We start from the raw sequence: 16,817 nt of genomic DNA, 5'->3' as shown, positions 1-16,817 counted from the left end.
TCACTTTAACTTCCATGGGAATTTCATATGAAAATTCTGTTAATTTCTTTTTGCTTGTTATTCGGAAAAGATTGTATTTGTAGCTTAAAGTAAAACACAAAAAATATAAAAGAAATACATATATAGATAATAATTAAAATTATATTTAAATAAAAAACCTTTCTAATTCCTAAATGTAGTCTGCAAATTTTTTAAAATACAATTTTTAATAAAAATTTTCTATAATCACAATAAAATAAAAATTATACTACTGTGTTTGTTAGCTCAGTGTTGCCATATGATTTATTTATTTATGTTTGTTAAAGTAGTGCTTGTTGCTTAGACAGCTGTTAGTTTAACATTTCTTCAAAAAGGAAGTAAACAGCAAGCATTTAACAGTTTAACGTACAAATTATTTTTTTAAACAATTCTAATTACAATAAAGTACAACATTAAAAAGTGAGTAAAATATTTCAATGTTGTATATCTTCCTTTAGTGTAGTAAAAGAAAGGAATTGCAAAAGTAGAAAATAAAAAGTAGAAGCGCTTCTAGTTTTCGAAGAAAAAAGATTTTGCGATTTTTAATGAAAAAATTTGTTTTTTTGCGAAAAATAAAAGTGCCCACGTAATTTAATTTTTTTTGGCGCTAGTGTTTCTACATTGACCAGAAACGGACTCAGAAAACATAGATTTTTTATGTTCTTTAAATTTATCTCTTTTGAATTAAAACAGTATTATTTTGACAAAATTATTGTTTTTAAATACCATACTGTTGGTTTATGCTATTCCCTTTGTTAAGTACTTTGTAAATTCGAACAAAATGTTTATTAATTATTTGAAATGGAAATTTTTCAATAAATCATACAAGTCTCAACAAAAATTGATTTTTAAATAAAATATTTTTTAAAAAATTTACAACTTCCTGTAAAAATCAAATAAAAAAGTGTTGTTTTTTTTTTGTAAATTGTTTATTAAAGTTTAAAATTATTATGAATGTTAATTTAGATTCAGATATGAATATATGTATGTATGTAAGCTGTCAACAATAAAATATATGCATGTATAAATATTTTTTTAGTTTCCAGCATAAATTTGCATAATAAAGGTGCTGTTTTTCTTACATAAATTTAATTCCTTTTTGATCTGCAAATAAAAATTTCATTCAAGTTTTTAAAATTTTATTTTTTTTCCAAGTTCTGGGAAATAATAAACATAATGTGTTCCTCTGCTATTTCTAAGAATTTTACTTCACTTAACAAGAAGAAAAACATAGTTGTAGAAAATGCTACTAGATTATTTTAGCGGAAACGGAAACAAATCACTGCCAGGGGTAAAATTTGCATGTGTTTTTTTTTGTTCGTTGTTATTTGTTACCACTAATAGAATTGTTTTTCTTACTCCTTAAGTATTTTAATAAAACTCTTGCCACTTATGTGCTGTTTTTGATTTCTATTTCTCTATTTTTTCTTAGTTTATGTGTAATAGGAAGTAAAAGTTTCCTTTAGAGGCCAATAATAACTGGAGGTTTATAGTATTTTTATTATTAATTAAAATTGAGGTAGTGAGAGTAAGAATATAGTTTGGAAAACTACTCTTACTTTAATTGGCAGTAAGTGTAAAGGTCAAGTGTGTGATAAAGAAGACTGGAAGATGAACTATTTTTTAAAATTTATAAACAATTAAATTGTTTAAGGAATTTTTTTAACACATTTCGCTGTTGAAACCCTTTGAAAACTATACAATAGACTATAGACTAGACTATAGACTAGACTATAGACTAGACTATAGACTAGACTATAGACTAGACTATAGACTAGACTATAGACTAGACTATAGACTAGACTATAGACTAGACTATAGACTAGACTATAGACTAGATTATAGACTAGACTATAGACTAGACTATAGACTAGACTATAGACTAGACTATAGACTAGACTATAGACTAGACTATAGACTAGACTATAGACTAGACTATAGACTAGACTATAGACTAGACTATAGACTAGACTATAGACTAGACTATAGACTAGACTATAGACTAGACTATAGACTAGACTATAGACTAGACTATAGACTAGACTATAGACTAGACTATAGACTAGACTATAGACTAGACTATAGACTAGACTATAGACTAGACTATAGACTAGACTATAGACTAGACTATAGACTAGACTATAGACTAGACTATAGACTAGACTATAGACTAGACTATAGACTAGACTATAGACTAGACTATAGACTAGACTATAGACTAGACTATAGACTAGACTATAGACTAGACTATAGACTAGACTATAGACTAGACTATAGACTAGACTAGACTAGACTATAGACTAGACTATAGACTAGACTATAGACTAGACTATAGACTAGACTATAGACTAGACTATAGACTAGACTATAGACTAGACTATAGACTAGACTATAGACTAGACTATAGACTAGACTATAGACTAGACTATAGACTAGACTATAGACTAGACTATAGACTAGACTATAGACTAGACTATAGACTAGACTATAGACTAGACTATAGACTAGACTATAGACTAGACTATAGACTAGACTATAGACTACTAGACTATAGACTAGACTATAGACTAGACTATAGACTAGACTATAGACTAGACTATAGACTAGACTATAGACTAGACTATAGACTAGACTATAGACTAGACTATAGACTAGACTATAGACTAGACTATAGACTAGACTATAGACTAGACTATAGACTAGACTATAGACTAGACTATAGACTAGACTATAGACTAGACTATAGACTAGACTATAGACTAGACTATAGACTAGACTATAGACTAGACTGTAGACTAGACTATAGTCTATAGACTAGACTATAGTCTATAGACTAGACTATAGTCTATAGACTAGACTATAGTCTATAGACTAGACTATAGACTAGACTATAGACTAGACTATAGACTAGACTATAGACTAGACTAGACTAGACTAGACTAGACTATAGACTAGACTATAGACTAGACTATAGACTAGACTATAGGACTAGACTATAGACTAGACTATAGACTATGACTATAGACTAGACTATAGACTAGATATAGACTATAGACTAGACTATAGACTAGGACTATAGACTAGACTATAGACTAGACTATAGACTAGACTGAGTTTATTTCTCATATTTTTCAAATTTTACGCATGTGATTGTTCCTTTAGATTTGCACAATAATAAAGATTTCCGTTGTATAAGTACCTATGTTGATATCACTATCAATTAACTCATTGATTTAATATTACAAAGTGTGTGTTTTGCCCAACAAAAATTTATTTGGTATTATTGCTTGCAGCCAGTTAGTGTTTCTCAGCTCATAATTTAATAATTAATTGACCGTCGCGACATATTGACTTAACATTCTATAATATATGAACAAACTAAATTTAGCTTTGTCTGGTTGAGGACTAACAACAGCAATAATGTTACACATATTCTATGCTATGGCTAATGCAGTTATATGGGATATTCGATATATTTAAAGTACATATTAGATTTTCTTTATGTTTGACTCAGCTTGTTAGATTTATGTTTTATTTTAATATATACATTTTGATATAATTTTTGTATTAATTATCAACATGAAACTCTCTTAAAGTGACTCTCCCTTTATGTACAATTAAAAATAACAATGCATTTGCATAAATTTCTCTAATACCAATTTCCAAAACTACATAAATCTATTATCGTCATCATCATGGTCGTCTATTTAAAAGCGAAAAATTTATTTGTTTATCTAGTTTTATATATCAAATTAAAAGGCCATTAGTATAATAAGAAGATCATTATAAAAATAAAAAAAACGAGAGTTTATTACTAATAGAATTTGAGCGTAATCAGTCATGTTTAAAGTTAATTTTTATCAATAAATTTTTCATTTTACCTTTTCTTAAACATTTCCTTTATAAGTGGCCTGTTGAAAAAAAAAAAAAAAACGTGATAATTTATTGCATTAATTGAAAGGAAATGTATGTATTTGTAATGAGCAATTAAAAAAATATGTACACAGTTTTTTTCGTACAATTATAAAAGATTAATTGCAACTATTATAGAATTAACTCCTACTCAATGGAAAAAAATATTTTGCATTTAATAAATAATAAATGGCAACTAATAAAATGAGAAAAAATCCTATTTCATAAATAATAAATGCCAATATCAGTAAGAATTTATAATGATTTGAAATGGATCTAAGGGTAATGTAAGGAATAAATTAAATTTAATGGATTTTTTATCCTTTAGGGGTAAAATAAGTTTAGGAATGATGTCGAGATAAATTTCAATATAATTGATATATGTAACTCATACGCACCGTATGACAAATTCAAAAATGGTTTTCTTGGACAATAAAATTCTAAAAATTCCTTGAATTAAATACTTCAGCTATATTTCTTAAAAATTTTTATTTTAAGTCTTTCCTAAATATAATACCTTCCTAAAACAATCAAAATATTATATTCATTGCTATTTGTTTTTTGAAAATTGCTTTTAACCACAAAAACTCATTGTAAATGTTGCCTATATGGTATGTATATTTATAGTAAAGTTAATTAATCTGTACCATTAATTAGTTGATTTTAAAATAAGCCTCATTGAAAAGCCATTTTAAAATAGCAACTAAAATAATAATTTTAGTTGCAAAAGAACAATAACAGTAAAACAACAACAATAAAACTCAAAAAAATCAATCATTTATTATAAAATATACAGTTTTATAGAATTTTGAGTAAATTAAATATGCAATCTAAACAGCAATGTAAATGCAAAGCAATGTTTACATTAGTAACTGTGTAAAAACAAAAGGGAAACAGGAAATATCAAAATTTTGAGTGTGTGAGTATGTAAACGTATGAGTGTTTTGTGTTTATGCAAAATCTACACAACAATCATACGCCTCGTTGTACTTAAACCACTACTATTCATTCATTTAAATCATTTACATACATATGTATATTACAGTTTGAATGTGTTTCACTTTGTATAGTTTTCTAAATACAATTGTTGTACAAAATTTACTCGTATTCACCCACTCATAGTTACTACTAGCGTTTACATGTTTAGACATTTTCTAAAATTTCCATTTTTTTGCTTTTAATCTTTGTATTCGTTTTAGTTTGTGTAATCTGAATAATTTTTTGTTTTATGTTTTTAATAAATATTAAAATCATTTAACATAATTTACATAAAATAAAGGAAAATGTTTTATATAAAATGTGGGGTATAGTCTAGTCTATAGACTATATTATAGTCTAGTCTATAGGCTAGTGTCTAGTCTAGTCTATAGTCTAGTCTATAGTCTAGTCTATAGTCTAGTCTATAGTCTAGTCTATAGTCTAGTCTATAGTCTAGTCTATAGTCTAGTCTATAGTCTAGTCTATAGTCTAGTCTATAGTCTAGTCTATAGTCTAGTCTATAGTCTAGTCTATAGTCTAGTCTATAGTCTAGTCTATAGTCTAGTCTATAGTCTAGTCTATAGTCTAGTCTATAGTCTAGTCTATAGTCTAGTCTATAGTCTAGTCTATAGTCTAGTCTATAGTCTAGTCTATAGTCTAGTCTATAGTCTAGTCTATAGTCTAGTCTATAGTCTAGTCTATAGTCTAGTCTATAGTCTAGTCTATAGTCTAGTCTATAGTCTAGTCTATAGTCTAGTCTATAGTCTAGTCTATAGTCTAGTCTATAGTCTAGTCTATAGTCTAGTCTATAGTCTAGTCTATAGTCTAGTCTATAGTCTAGTCTATAGTCTAGTCTATAGTCTAGTCTATAGTCTAGTCTATAGTCTAGTCTATAGTCTAGTCTATAGTCTAGTCTATAGTCTAGTCTATAGTCTAGTCTATAGTCTAGTCTATAGTCTAGTCTATAGTCTAGTCTATAGTCTAGTCTATAGTCTAGTCTATAGTCTAGTCTATAGTCTAGTCTATAGTCTATAGTCTAGTCTATAGTCTAGTCTATAGTCTAGTCTATAGTCTAGTCTATAGTCTAGTCTATAGTCTAGTCTATAGTCTAGTCTATAGTCTAGTCTATAGTCTAGTCTATAGTCTAGTCTATAGTCTAGTCTATAGTCTAGTCTATAGTCTAGTCTATAGTCTAGTCTATAGTCTAGTCTATAGTCTAGTCTATAGTCTAGTCTATAGTCTAGTCTATAGTCTAGTCTATAGTCTAGTCTATAGTCTAGTCTATAGTCTAGTCTATAGTCTAGTCTATAGTCTAGTCTATAGTCTAGTCTATAGTCTAGTCTATAGTCTAGTCTATAGTCTAGTCTATAGTCTAGTCTATAGTCTAGTCTATAGTCTAGTCTATAGTCTAGTCTATAGTCTAGTCTATAGTCTAGTCTATAGTCTAGTCTATAGTCTAGTCTATAGTCTAGTCTATAGTCTAGTCTATAGTCTAGTCTATAGTCTAGTCTATAGTCTAGTCTATAGTCTAGTCTATAGTCTAGTCTAGTCTATAGTCTAAGTCTATAGTCCTAGTCTATAGTCTAGTCTATAGTCTAGTCTATAGTCTAGTCTATAGTCTAGTCTATAGTCTAGGTCTATAGTCCTAGTCTATAGTCTAGTCTATAGTCTAGTCTATAGTCTAGTCTATAGTCTAGTCTATAGTCTAGTCTATAGTCTAGTCTATAGTCTAGTCTATAGTCTAGTCTATAGTCTAGTCTATAGTCTAGTCTATAGTCTAGTCTATAGTCTAGTCTATAGTCTAGTCTTATAGTCTAGTCTATAGTCTAGTCTATAGTCCTAGTCTATAGTCTAGTCTATAGTGCAGTCTATAGTCTAGTCCTATAGTCTAGTCTATAGTCTAGTCTATAGTCTAGTCTATAGTCTAGTCTATAGTCTAGTCTATAGTCTAGTCTATAGTCTAGTCTATAGTCTAGTCTATAGTCTAGTCTATAGTCTAGTCTATAGTCTAGTCTATAGTCTAGTCTATAGTCCCTAGTCTATAGTCTAGTCTATAGTCTAGTCTTAGTCTAGTCTAGCTCTATAGTCTAGTCTATAGTCTAGTCTATAGTCTAGTCTATAGTCTAGTCTATAGTCTAGTCTATAGTCTAGTCTATAGTCTAGTCTATAGTCTAGTCTATAGTCTAGTCTATAGTCTAGTCTATAGTCTAGTCTATAGTCTAGTCTAGTTAGTCTAGGTCTAGTCTAGTCTATAGTCTAGTCTAGTCTATAGTAGTCTATAGTCTAGTCTATAGTCTAGTCTAGTCTAGTCTAGTCCTAGTCTATAGTCTAGTCTAGTCTATAGTCTAGTCTAGTCTATAGTCTAGTCTAGTCTATAGTCTAGTCTATAGTCTAGTCTATAGTCTAGTCTATAGTCTAGTCTATAGTCTAGTCTATAGTCTAGTCTATAGTCTAGTCTAGTCTATAGTCTAGTCTAGTCTATAGTCTAGTCTAGTCTATAGTCTAGTCTAGTCTATAGTCTAGTCTAGTCTATAGTCTAGTCTATAGTCTAGTCTATAGTCTAGTCTATAGTCTAGTCTATAGTCTAGTCTATAGTCTAGTCTATAGTCTAGTCTATAGTCTAGTTTAGTGTAACTAATAATATGTAAAATTTTAAAAAGGATGTAAATATTTCACAAATATTATCATGGCAAGCATACAAACCTCTGTGTCTGATGGTCCCTATCAAAAAAGACACCCTCAAAAATTCCGCAGCTAAAAAGTGAACAAGTCACATATTTGTTAGAAAAACATGTCTTAACAATATTACCAACAATATCAAATATGTATTTATTTAGGAAGGGAGAAGAACTGAGAGAAGTTTCAACAACAATACAATATTAATTTGCAGTTAGCTTTTGCAAATTCCTAGCTCTACCGCTACTATAGCAATCAAACTATAGTAACTGAAATCAAAATTCTGTTAAAATATCTTCCCTTATTTATCCAGACAGAAGTAGAAGCTCGTATACATACACATAATCTAAAGTATTACTGAATATTTGCGTATGTCATTCAACATTCTACTAAATTTCAAATCTATAAGGTTTACCAAAAGATTTCATTTCTAGTACCAGCGACGGCAGCAGATGTATGACCAATCAACCAACAACTAACTGACCAATGTTTGTGTGAAATTTCGAAAATGTTATGCGGTTGTATGGGTATTGTCACGAAAATGTCACGAAATTTCACAGATACTTTATGAACACTTGCTTGCATACGAAATGTAGGTTTCTAAACATAATCAAAAGTATATTTAACATTCAGAGCCCTAACCCTTGCAATAGAAACAATATGAACATGATTACTAATGAAGGTATTTAAGTGGAAAAACAGTTTTCAACATGAAATGAAAATTTAAAGGTAAAGAAAAGTTTTTGGAGCCCACTAATAAGGAGGAAATTCTTAAAGAAAAAATTCATTAAAGTTAGTAGATAGTCTAGTCTTTAGTCTAGTCTATAGTCTAGTCTATAGTCTAGTCTATAGTCTAGTCTATAGTCTAGTCTATAGTCTAGTCTATAGTCTAGTCTATAGTCTAGTCTATAGTCTAGTCTATAGTCTAGTCTATAGTCTAGTCTATAGTCTAGTCTATAGTCTAGTCTATAGTCTAGTCTATAGTCTAGTCTATAGTCTAGTCTATAGTCTAGTCTATAGTCTAGTCTATAGTCTAGTCTATAGTCTAGTCTATAGTCTAGTCTATAGTCTAGTCTATAGTCTAGTCTATAGTCTAGTCTATAGTCTAGTCTATAGTCTAGTCTATAGTCTAGTCTATAGTCTAGTCTATAGTCTAGTCTATAGTCTAGTCTATAGTCTAGTCTATAGTCTAGTCTATAGTCTAGTCTATAGTCTAGTCTATAGTCTAGTCTATAGTCTAGTCTATAGTCTAGTCTATAGTCTAGTCTATAGTCTAGTCTATAGTCTAGTCTATAGTCTAGTCTATAGTCTAGTCTATAGTCTAGTCTATAGTCTAGTCTATAGTCTAGTCTATAGTCTAGTCTATAGTCTAGTCTATAGTCTAGTCTATAGTCTAGTCTATAGTCTAGTCTATAGTCTAGTCTATAGTCTAGTCTATAGTCTAGTCTATAGTCTAGTCTATAGTCTAGTCTATAGTCTAGTCTATAGTCTAGTCTATAGTCTAGTCTATAGTCTAGTCTATAGTCTAGTCTATAGTCTAGTCTATAGTCTGGTCTATAGTCTAGTCTATAGTCTAGTCCATAGTCTGGTCTATAGTCTAGTCTATAGTCTAGTCTATAGTCTAGTCTATAGTCTGGTCTATAGTCTAGTCTATAGTCTAGTCTATAGTCTAGTCTATAGTCTAGTCTATAGTCTAGTCTATAGTCTAGTCTATAGTCTAGCCTATAGTCTAGTCTATAGTCTAGTCTATAGTCTAGTCTATAGTCTAGTCTATAGTCTAGTCTATAGTCTAGTCTATAGTCTAGTCTATAGTCTAGTCTATAGTCTAGTCTATAGTCTAGTCTATAGTCTAGTCTATAGTCTAGTCTATAGTCTAGTCTATAGTCTAGTCTATAGTCTAGTCTATAGTCTAGTCTATAGTCTAGCCTATAGTCTAGTCTATAGCCTAGTCTATAGTCTAGTCTATAGTCTAGTCTATAGTCTAGTCTATAGTCTAGTCTATAGTCTAGTCTATAGTCTAGTCTATAGTCTAGTCTATAGTCTAGTCTATAGTCTAGTCCTATAGTCTAGTCTATAGTCTAGTCTATAGTCTAGTCTATAGTCTAGTCTATAGTCTAGTCTATAGTCTAGTCTATAGTCTAGTCTATAGTCTAGTCTATAGTCTAGTCTATAGTCTAGTCTATAGTCTAGTCTATAGTCTAGTCTATAGTCTAGTCTATAGTCTAGTCTATAGTCTAGTCTATAGTCTAGTCTATAGTCTAGTCTATAGTCTAGTCTATAGTCTAGTCTATAGTCTAGTCCTATAGTCTAGTCTATAGTCTAGTCTATAGTCTAGTCTATAGCTAGTCTATAGTCTAGTCTATAGTCTAGTCTATAGTCTAGTCTATAGTCTAGTCTATAGTCTAGTCTATAGTCTAGTCTATAGTCTAGTCTATAGTCTAGTCTATAGTCTAGTCTACAGTCTAGTCTATAGTCTAGTCTATAGACTAGTCTATAGACTAGACTATAGTCCAGTCTATAGTCCAGTCTATAGTCTAGTCTATAGTCTAGTCTGTAGTCTAGTCTATAGTCTAGTCTATAGTCTAGTCTATAGTCTAGTCTATAGTCTAGTCTATAGTCTAGTCTATAGTCTAGTCTATAGTCTAGTCTATAGTCTAGTCTATAGTCTAGTCTATAGTCTAGTCTATAGTCTAGTCTATAGTCTAGTCTATAGTCTAGTCTATAGTCTAGTCTATAGTCTAGTCTATAGTCTAGTCTATAGTCTAGTCTATAGTCTAGTCTATAGTCTAGTCTATAGTCTAGTCTATAGTCTAGTCTATAGTCTAGTCTATAGTCTAGTCTATAGTCTAGTCTATAGTCTAGTCTATAGTCTAGTCTATAGTCTAGTCTATAGTCTAGTCTATAGTCTAGTCTATAGTCTAGTCTATAGTCTAGTCTATAGTCTAGTCTATAGTCTAGTCTATAGTCTAGTCTATAGTCTAGTCTATAGTCTAGTCTAATTTGTCTATAGTGTAGTAAAATAACTTTTTTGAGATTTAATAAAACAGGATTTCTACCCTTTTCTGGTTGTTAGAAACCTTATTCACCCTCATGATAATTAACCCCAAAAAAGGAGGAAGAATAAAACTTGAATTGATTAAAGAAGAATTTTTGTTGTTGGCTACATATTTGTTGTTTTAGCAGCATCTTTTCATTAACTACTAAAAGAATTTAAATGAAGAAATTTTTTGTGGCGGCATTTAATTTCATTTGGTTTTTTTTAGCTTTTAATACATTGGCAAATTTAATGAATGAATTTTAATTGTTGTTGGTTGTGTGTTCTGTAAGTTGCTTCTTTTTATTTCCTTTTTCCTATCGACTGGCGGAAGTAACAAAAAGATGTATTTGATTTGATTTTTCTCTTTTGCTGAAGAGCAGAAAAAAACTTTTCATTTAATTTTAATTATGCATTAATGAGTATTAAATATATGATATTGTTAAAAATATGGCTGAGGAAGTGAAAGAAAGTTAAATTTTTTTATTTTTACCTAAATATTACAATAAAATTTCTGTTTAATACAAATACTTATTTAAAATCTTTTAGTTTTGTGGTTTCAAACTTTTTGACAAGTTTAATTGGTGGTTAAAAATATGTATGTTCATATTGCATTTACTTTTGTTGTGGTTATTTATAAAACGAGCAATTACTGGCAAGATTTACACATTTATTTATATAAATTATTTAGTTTTTCATTAGATTTTACGAAAAAAAGAAATAAACTTTAAAACCCTGATAATGTTAAAATTTTGTTTTCTGCTTGTTGCAGTTTGCTTTTGTTAATATTTAACCACAACTTTTTGCTTGAGTGTTATTTGCTGCATTTAAATGACAGTTAAAATAAAATGTTGTGTTTTTTGGAATAAAAACTTTTCTCTCTCTCTTTTTCAGGAAATGCAGAATGAAATGTTCGTTTTTAAGACAAGGTTAATAATCAAGGTTAGTATATAATTAATTTTAAATAAAGAAAAAGTTTGCTATTTCAATGGTTAGAAAAAAAGTACCAAAGATGATAAAAACAGAAAATTTTAGTTTTATTCAAAGTGAATCCATATTTATAAAATTCAAATGTATATTTGAAATTCGGGTACCAAGGCCTTTCTATATACATTCAAATTTATATTTAAAATACACACAGAGGGAAATTTTTGGTACTTTTTTCTTTGTTCAAATGGTACTTTTTGAATTATTGTAATATTGGAATCTAAACATAGGAAATTAGACATAAAAGATCTTTTTTGATTGAGAGTCTATAAAAGGGAACTTTTTAGAACTTTTTCGTTTTTCAAATGGTATTTTTTTAATTTTCTATTAATTTGAAACTAAAACATAACATTGAAAATATAGGGCCCTGAGTAAATGAGAACCTGTAAGAGATAACTTTTTGGTACTTTTTTAGTTCCTCAAATGGTACTTTTTGAAATTTGGGTAATATTAAAACTAGAAATATAAATTTAACATTCAGGGTCCTGGTTGAATGAGAATCTATAAGAGGGAACTTTTTGGTACTTTTTAGTTCTTCAAAGTACTTTTTTGTACTTTTTGAAGTTTGTATAATTTTGAACCTAAAACATAATATTAAACCTATAGGGTCCCGAGAAAGTGAAAATCTATAAGAAGGCATTTTTTGATACTTTGTGGAAAAGGGAAAATTTAGTATTTTATTGAAATTTTTATATAAAAATTCAGATTGATATTAAAAGATTTTAGTAAAAAATTAAAATTTTATTTAAAAATTTTAAATAAATTTCAAATTTAAATTTTATTTCAAAAGAACTTAAGCTTTGAATTTACAACATTTTTGTTGTTGTTGCTTAATTTTCGACAAAAATTCCTGATTACCTTCATTAGCAGCTCGTTAAGCAAAAAATTCTTCTCAACATTCCCAGACTTAGAAGACACAAAACGTTCGAAATGTATTCGTTTATGTACTTTACTTATACTTACACTAACAACATTTACAAATTACTTATACAACCACACAACATTAGGTTTCTGTTGTAATGTGTGTTATGTGACAGTCATGGGCATTTTTCAAAAAAGCAAAGTATGTGTACAAAGATGTAAATCTCCAGTTCTATACTTGTTGAAAATGAAAACAGTTATTACAGCTTTTTCTTTTTGTAGAAGAGATCATAAATGTATGTTGCCCATCACTGCTGTATGACTGTGTCTACGAGTAGATTTTATTTCTGAGAAATCTGTCATATTTTTTTTTTTTTTGAAGAAAACTTGGTTAAACACACATACATATACATACATATATGCTACAAAGTTTGTACATAAACTTCAAATATAATTTATCAAGCGGAAGTTAAGTAAATCAAAAACAATTTAAAGTTATGCCAGCTGCTTTTTCTTCAAAAGAAAGAGCTGTTCGATGGAAGTGATTTATTTGTTTATAACAAACAAATAATTGGTGTGTATGAGAGTAAAGAGAAATGTAAGAAAAACTTGTGATTTTTTTAATTTTTGACAGCTCTCTGGAAATTTTGCTAATTGTGTAATATACTCCTGGATAGAGTACGTTACTGTATGTAAGAAGACTGTATAAAAGCGTATTCCTGAGTTCTCGCTTTTTTGCAACAAAAAGTTTGTTTGTTAATTTAATTAGAGCCTTTTGCTTCACCAAAGTTAAAGGTGATTAAATTAATTTAAAATAATCTTGTTACAATATTTCCCTTTTTAATAGTAGGGAACAAAGTTTTTCTGTTAAACTTTCGCATTGTCTTTAGTTTAAATGAACTTGAAATTTAATTTGCAAAAAAGGTCTCAATGTCATTTCCTATTTGTGATGACTCTTACTTCATGTTCTGCATAATCATGACAGAACATTAGATTGTGGTAACAGGAATCAATAAAAGAAATAGGAACTGTATAACAGAATCGAACACTTAGGCAAATAGCTAGAGTATAAGGAAATAGAGGGAGAAGTAATTGTAATCAACACATACATATGTATGACCACATTTAATTTCCGTTTTAAGATCTCAAAATAAATGTGTAAACTTTTTTTCTCCTAGGGAATAGCAGAAAAAGCATGTTTTACTAGGGAAATGTTAAAGATATGTTGTTTCAACTTTTAAATGATTTATTTTGCATACAAATGACAAGTTAACATGAAAAATATTGTGTAACATTAAGACTCTTAAGGGAAATTACATGGGGTCCAGTTTAAATGAACAAATACTTACATATTGACATGACAATCTAACAAGAACTAAACATTTTATATCTAGTTATATGGCAGACAACAATCTACTTATTTGCATTTATTTGTTTTCATTGAAAAGAGGAAAAAAAGGATCAAAAATAGAATAAAGAAACCCCCCCTTTTAAAAGGACATCAATGATGAAAAATGATAACATCAAATAGCAATCAAAACGATTAGTATGAGAAAAATCAATTCGTTTGTAATAGAGAAAACAAAATAATAAAATATAAATGTTGAAAACAGCTGAAAGAACTCAGGGTTAAGGACAATAAGGAAGAAATAAACACAACTTGGTAAAAAACATTTCATCAGCAGTAAATCGTATAAACTAATGGAGTAATTCCTACATTTAAAAAAAGAAAATAAGAATAGTTGTAAGGGAAGTAAAAGAAACCAAGGAAACCATTTCAAAAAGGTTTATTACAGATTAAGTAACATCTAAACTTGTAAAATAATGAAACTAGAATTTTATATCAAACAGCATGACATATGATTAATATTAATTTTGAAACTACATAACGTATGATTAATATTAATTATACAAATATATTATTTTTCTTATAAATATAAGTAATTTGTTGAGGTTTGTTCAATAATATTTCATATTTATTAAAAAGGAATTAGAAAAAAAAAACAATTGCTGCTAAATTTCTATATTATTCCATTATTGTTTATATAAAAACTACTTAAATCTCTTATAAATTCTTCAAAATTTCTGGACAAAATTTTATTTACTACCAACCACAAACTTCTAAAGTAAAATTTTGAAAATATAAACACTATTACTACCGCATCAATCATTAAACGACTCAACATGATGTTCATAGACAATATGGTGGGTGGCAGAGAAAAACAACGCAAAATCCGTGATATTTTTCAATGAAAACTGCAAAACACACACACTGTGTAGATAAACGCATGTTAAAATATTTTCCCAGCATTACTCAACTCAATGGGAAATGTCTGCACTGTATGTTAGCAAAAATAACTGCATAATACATCAACTATTACAGTGATAAATATCAGATTCATGTGGAAATATGTAATATTAAAGAGAAGCCATTAATAAAAACCTCCCAAAAACAATACAAAATTAAATTTTATGAAAAATTTGATAGTAATTTATAATTTCCGTTTTAGTTGCTTCGGTTTTTATTTTCATAAAGTACTCTAAAAGTCATAAGGTACTATTTGAATATCCATAAAAAGTTACAAAAAGTTTCCTTCGATTCAATCTATTCCATTCAATCACAACCGTATATATGTTCAATATTATAAAAAATTCTAAAAGTACCTTTTGAAGTATGAAAAAGTACCAAAAAGTTCCTTTTTATAGATACTTATTTGGTAGGAAATAAAAGTAATCACAGATTTTCATTATATTGGCCCTAGCTCCTCCCGTTTAGCCAGAAAATGGACTTTTATGTTTTCAGTCAAAAAATCGATTTTTGTTATAATATAAAAGTGATCACAGATTTTCATTATATTGGCCCTAGCTCTTCCCGTTTAGCCAGAAAATGGACTTTTATGTTTTCACTCAAAAAATCAATTTTTGGTAAGAAATAAAAGTGATTACAGATTTTCATTATATTGGCCCTAGCTCGTCCCGTTTAGCCAGAAAATGGACTTTTATGTTTTCACTAAAAAATCGATTTTTGGTAGGAAATAAAAGTGATCACAGATTTTCATTATATTGGCCCTAGCTCTTCCCGTTTAGCCAGAAAATGGACTTTTATGTTTTCACTCGAAAAATCAATTTTTGGTAGGAAATAAAAGTGATCACAAATTTTCATTATATTGGCCCTAGCTCGTCCCGTTTAGCCAGAAAATGGATTTTTATGTTTTCAGTAAAAAAATCGAGATTTGGTACGAAATAAAAGTGATCACAGATTTACATTATATTGGCCCTAGCTCGTCCCGTTTAGCCAGAAAATGGACTTTTATGTTTTCACTAAAAAAATCGATTTTTGGTAGGAAATAAAAGTGATCACAGATTTTCATTATATTGGCCCTAGCTCTTCCCGTTTAGTCAGAAAATGGACTTTTATGTTTTCACTAAAAAAATCGATTTTTGGTAAGAAATAAAAGTGATCACAGATTTTCATTATATTGGCCTTAGCTCGTTCCGTTTAGCCAGAAAATGGATTTTTATGTTTTCACTAAAAAAATCGATTTTTGGTAGGATATAATAGTGATCACAGATTTTCATTATATTGGCCCTAGCTCGTCCCGTTTAGCCAGAAAATGGACTTTTATGTTTTCACTAAAAAAATCGATTTTTGGTAAGAAATAAAAGTGATCACAGATTTTCATTATATTGGCCCTAACTCTTCCCGTTTAGCCAGAAAATGGACTTTTATGTTTTCACTCGAAAAATCAATTTTTGGTAGGAAATAAAAGTGATCACAAATTTTCATTATATTGGCCCTAGCTCGTCCCGTTTAGCCAGAAAATGGACTTTTATGTTTTCAGTAAAAAAATCGAGATTTGGTACGAAATAAAAGTGATCACAGATTTACTTTATATTGGCCCTAGCTCGTCCCGTTTAGCCAGAAAATGGACTTTTATGTTTTCACTAAAAAAATCGATTTTTGGTAGGATATAATAGTGATCACAGATTTTCATTATATTGGCCTTAGCTCGTTCCGTTTAGCCAGAAAATGGACTTTTATGTTTTCACTAAAAAATCGATTTTTGGTAGGATATAATAGTGATCACAGATTTTCATTATATTGGCCCTAGCTCGTCCCGTTTAGCCAGAAAATGGACTTTTATGTTTTCACTAAAAAAATCGATTTTTGGTAAGAAATAAAAGTGATCACAGATTTTCATTATATTGGCCCTAACTCTTCCCGTTTAGCCAGAAAATGGACTTTTATGTTTTCACTAAAAAAATCGATTTTTGGTAGGAAATAAAAGTGATCACAGATTTTCATTATATTGGCCCTAGCTCGTCCCGTTAGCCAGGAAATGGAGTTTTA

The sequence above is a fragment of the Lucilia sericata genome, unplaced genomic scaffold (genome assembly GCF_015586225.1).
Source record: "Lucilia sericata isolate MDLA Ls3-8-SP2 unplaced genomic scaffold, ASM1558622v1 Contig000306F_arrow, whole genome shotgun sequence".
Taxonomy (NCBI): Eukaryota; Metazoa; Arthropoda; class Insecta; order Diptera; family Calliphoridae; genus Lucilia; species Lucilia sericata.
The sequence above is the reverse complement of the archived record's forward strand: the minus strand, read 5'-3'. Positions refer to the sequence as shown.